This window comes from Dromiciops gliroides, chromosome 3, assembly GCF_019393635.1.
Source record: "Dromiciops gliroides isolate mDroGli1 chromosome 3, mDroGli1.pri, whole genome shotgun sequence".
NCBI classification, from domain to species: domain Eukaryota; kingdom Metazoa; phylum Chordata; class Mammalia; order Microbiotheria; family Microbiotheriidae; genus Dromiciops; species Dromiciops gliroides.
In genome coordinates, this window is record NC_057863.1 from 207,241,736 (window position 1) to 207,247,258 (window position 5,523).

General features: G+C 40.9%; 1 pseudogene; it reads left to right on the forward strand.

Moving 5' to 3' along the window:
• Positions 1–929: 929 nt before the first annotated feature.
• On the forward strand, positions 930–1,943 carry LOC122747353 (annotated as a pseudogene).
• Positions 1,944–5,523: the final 3,580 nt, after the last annotated feature.

Sequence of the window (5,523 nt, forward strand, 5' to 3'; positions counted from 1 at the left end):
GATGCACAGAAATTAAGAGGATACAGCAAACGAAGAAACAAATAGATAAACAAACAAATGAATGAAGGGATTAATGAATGTCTAAAAAGTAAACAAATAGGGGCAGGTAGTTGGTACAGTGGATAGAGCACCGGCCATGGATTCAGGAGGACCTGAGTTCAAATCCAGCCTCAGACCCTTGACACTTACTAGCTGTGTGACCCTAGGCAAGTCACTTAACCCCAATTGCCTCACCTCCCCCAAAAATTAAAATAAACAAATGATAGATAAACAGATAAATAAATAGATTAATGAATAAATAAATCTCATAAATAAATGGATGAAAGAACATTTAAATAAATAAACAGACAGACAGAGAAAGATAGATAAAAGGGCCAGCACTAAAACCCATGTGCTCAATCATCTATTCACAAATGTACAAAGTAAGGATGTGGAAGGTGAATCTGAGAGACTAATGCAAGGAGGAAAATTTGACATATTAGCTACTGCTAAGAACTGGTGAATGAGACACATGGTGATAGTATGATCCTGTGGGGGCAGCTAGGTGGTACAGTGAATAAAGCACCAGCCCTGGATTCAGGAGCACCTGAATTCAAATGCATCCTCAGACACTTGACATTTACTAGCTGTGTGACTCCTGGCAAGTCATTTAACCCTCCTTGTCCCACCCCCCAAAATGTATCTTAAAAAAAATAATAAAAAAGATAGTATGCTCCTGAAATGATATGCCTTACTAAAAAACAAGAGGATAATTAAAGGGGAATGTGCAGAGAGGGTACAGTTGAAAATTAAAAAGGTATATTTATATAAGGAATCCAGAAATTGGAGGATAGAGAATATTTTTATAAAAATTAATGAGAGCAGAAGTGGAAGTGTTGGTGGTAGGCGGCAGGCGCCAGCGTGGCTTGGGCTTTGGGAGGTAGGCTTCCATGGCGGAGTCCGGGCTGCAGGCCCCGCCGACGCCACTGCAGCCGCCGCCGCCGCCGCCGCCGCCTCCCGGGACGCAGAGACAGCACGAGAAGAGCCTGGGCCTGCTCACGACCAAACTTGTGTTGCTGCTGCAGGAGGCCAGGAACGGAGTCCTCGACCTAAAACTCGCAGCAGACACCTTGACTGTTCCGCAGAAGCGGAGAATCTATGACATCACTAATGACCTGGAAGGGATTGCACTGATTGAAAAGAAGTCTAAGGACAGTATCCAGTGGAAAGGACACTCTGTGGGTCATTCGGGCCCCATCAGGCACCAGCCTGGAAGTGCCAGTCCCTGAGTGCCTAAATGGGCAGAAGTATCAGATCCACTTGAGGAGTACAAGTGGCCCCATCGACGTGCTGTTGGTGAACAAGGATGCGTGGAGCTCTCCCCTGCGGTGGTCCCCGTGCCTCCACCTGAGGATCTACTCCAGTGCCTGGCAGCCATTCCTTCCCCTCCCCAGCCGAAACCAGCACCCCCTCAGCACCAGGAGACCCCAATCCCCAGCAGCCCTCGCCCTTCCACTCCTACCAGCACCCAGGACCAGCGTGCCATTGGGCAACCAGCAGCTAGCCCAGTTGCAGGAAGCAGTAGTGGCCCTGGCACGAACAGCAAGGATGCCGGAGTTCTTGGTACTCTCAGCACAGCATCCAGCGCTGCACTCGACACCCGGCCACTCCAGTCCTCAGCCTCTTTGGGCAGCAGCTCCATCTTGCCCAACTCTTCTACCTCTTTTGAGCCAATCAAGCCAGATCCTACAGGCATCCTGGAACTCCCCAAAGAGCTGTTGGAAATGTTTGATCCAAGGAGAGAGTGAATGAATTCCGGGTTGCTGGAGGAGTTGACGTCCTCAGAAGTGTTTGCCGCTCTTCTCCGCCTCTCTCTTCCCCCGGGAGACTAAGACTACATCTCCAAACTGGATGGAAGTGAAGGAGTCTGTGACCTCTTTGATTTCCCAGTCCTCAACCTTTGACTCTGCAGGCCGTTAATACTGTTTGACTTGGGGTCGCTTTGTTCTTTCCTTCTCTCTCCACTTCCACTATCTTCAGGATTCCTCTGGATACCGACTGACCAGCCATCCCCTCCCTTTCCAAATTACACAATTAGGGTCATAGATTTCTGATTCTTTCCATTGGCCAGTTTGTCCATCTGCCCTTCAAAATGGCGCGGGGGGGGGGGGGGAAGGAGTCAGTTCTCTCGTTACCCGGATATCTTTATCTCCTGTCAACAGGTAGCCATAGCATCTGCCACGTGCCTCTCCCCCTAGGGCCAGTAACCTCATGTCCCCACATTGTCTTGTATCCCAGAGCACAGGCTCTGCTGCCCACGGTGATACAGTACCTTTAGTTCCCATCGCAGTGGCTACCGAAAGAGACCCTACTCCCACCCTCCCCCTGCCCAATGCTGTCCATGCTCCTCCCCTCAAGGTCCCAAAGGCCAAGCCCAGGGGCAGGGTGAGGACACAAGCCCTGTATAGAAAACAAACCTTATAGACAAACCAATTTCCTGAGTTTGAAATAGGCTCTTCGGGAGTCTGCCAGTAGTGTCACACTCTTGTGGAGGGGAGGAGGGAAGCCAGGCCACAGCGCTGTGAACCGAATTCCTTTGCCAACAACATCCCCTTTCCCCCACTGTCCTACTTGCCGCACCAGGATAGGTTAATGAGATCAGCCAAGTGACTCCCCAAACTGGGTGGATCCAGTCCCTGTGGCCCTAGCCTGAGGGCTCCCCTTCTAGCCCAGGGCTGGAGGGAGGAGACCTCCTCTCTGACTTGTACCATCCCTTGCCTCCATTTAGAAAATGTTTGGAAAGAGATTTAGAGAGATTTACAGGAATGAACAGATTCCTATATAAAGATTATTTTTATACTTTTTGCAGTGTAAGGAAATTGCCTGTAATATTTGTACAGTGTCTGAATGAATAAAAGCCATGCCTAAGGCAAAAAAAAAAGAAAGAAAGAAAAGAAAATCAATGGAGGCAGGGAGAGAAACAGTATTATCATAAATATATAGACTTGGATAGAAGGAGAATCTAGAAAAGTTAAAAAAATCAAATCAACAGCTTAAAAAAGCATGACAATATTGATTGAAAAATTTGAAATCTGTTAGTTTTTTCTCTCTTTCATACACACTTCTTACTTCTCCCTTTCTCTCTCTTTTTTCTCTTTCTCCAAAGAAAAATAATAATTTTCTCACTTGTCTTAAATAATAATTAATGAGGGGGATTTCTTTCTAGATACAATTCTCAGTAAAAACAAAGCAAAACAACAACAAATAAACATCAAACAAACAAAAAAACCTAGCAATGGGAAGCTAGGATGGAAACTAATACTGGATATGAAAATCTGTGAGAAAGAAGGGAAGATATGAGCTAGCTTGTATTGTAGATTTGCAAAGAGTAGGTTTCAAGGAGTTCAGAGAAATAACAGCTCAGATCCCATGTGCTAACTTTCTAGAGGGCATGTCATCCCAGGAAGTAAGTAAAGTTCTTGAGAATGAAATGACGAAACCACAATCAACATAATCATGATCATGAGAAAATTAAGAAGTTATCTAATGAAACTGGTTTAGATTTAACAACTAGATTTGAAAAAAAAAGCATATACAGAAACTGAAAGCAAGAGAGCATGGGGACAAAAATGATGGCATTGTCCTATCTTAAAATTTTCAGTAATATTAAAACTCAGAATGTGCTAGAGTCAGGGAAGAAACCTAAAGAAAATAAAAAAGATATTTTTAAAGCAATATTTGGAAAAAGAGGTGGATCAGAGATGAGTTAGAACCATAGATTTTGGTGGTTTGGACAACATAAAAGATGACTAGAAGGCAAAACTACTCAACTCCTGTTTGTTTTCTGCCAAGTCAAATGATTTTTTGATGTAAAAAAAAAGATTAATTGAGCATTAAAAGACTAATAGGATATTAATAACAAAACAATGAATACTGTGATAATAAGAGTCTATCTGCCATTGATGAATTCAACTTGTCAAGCCCAGATAAACTACATCATGTCTTTCAGGTCAAATACTCACAAGGATCTATGATCTAATCACATTTTTCTTAGTGGGTCCTCTCAACACATTGGTATCCTTCTTATTTTTCTCTTGAATATTATGAGGATATCCTGGAGTAGAAAGGTTGTACAAAGTTCATTCCTTTTTCTTGACACATGGCCAGTCTGGTTTTTGTTTCTTGGTTTTTGGATCATTCATTTGTTAGATCATTTTGTACTCAATAATTTTCATCAGTTACAATTTTTTTGCTGTTAATAATTCTTTTCTTTTTCCCTGCTCAGCTAAATTTTCTCCAGTTCTCTGGAGTATTTCTTCTAGTCTACAATAACAGATTCTAATTCCTAGTATGGTTTAAAAAATATAGAAATTGGAAATAGCTTTAAATTAGGTAGGCAACAAAGACATTAAAATATTAATCTATACACATAATTAACATTGAATATGATTATTTGGGGAAGGGTCATACAATTTAAATAAGTTTAACTTTAAAATTTCAACATAATCTAAGAAGATAAAAGGGGAAATATAATGATGATGATGATGATGATGATGATAATAATAATAATAATTATCCAAACACAATGTTTGTACTGTACTTTCCATATTCAACATAGAGAAAACATACAGACTGATGTTAATTTGTTGAGTTTTATTCTACATTTATGACTAAAACTGAGAAGCAGAATATTTTGTTAAGACAGAAAGGAAAGAATATGTTTAAAGACTAAAGTTAAAAGGGCTCAAAGATAATGGGCCACTCACTTTTAGAAGCAAAGACATGTTTGTTCTGTTTTGTTGTTTCTGTGTATCACATATTTTAAGGAAACTATTGATAATTCAAATCTTCTTTGTGTAAAAACCAAGGAATAGTTTGACCTTTCTTGAGGGAATTAGTTTGTCCCCATTTTCCTCCTTCCAACAACCACTCTCTTTCTATCTTCTCTCCCTCATACTTTTCCCTCTACTTCCCCTTCATCCTTTCCTTCTTTAATCCTCCTTCTCTTCTTTCCTCTTCTTCACAGAGAGCCACAAGAAAAAGGAAGTTTTAATGAAGTCCTTAGGACAAGCTGCTAAACTATTTATGCAAATTAATGTGAGAAGTTAATTAGTACACCTGTTCTCAAAATGAAGGTGTTTTTTTTTTTTAATTTGATGTTGAAATCGGGAGAAAGCTTTTTTAACCTGTAACCTAAGGGAAGACTTTTGGTATCAACAGCAGCTGTAATCACTCTAGCTTTCACTTTTAAAATATTATAACCATGACATGTGAATGTAATGAAATATTATTTTGCCATGAGAAATGAAGTGGACAACTTCTGAGGAAACTGGAAAGACTTCTTTGAACCCATGCAGCTCAAATCAGAACAAATTATACAATATCAACAACTTTATAAGAAAAAAAACCCCACAACATTGAAAGACTCATCAATGCAATGATAAGCCATGAGTCCAGAAGACTGATGATGAAACACACCATTTACCTCCTATCAGAGAGGTGATGAACTTAAAATTTAGAGAGTCATATTTTCAGGCATGGCCA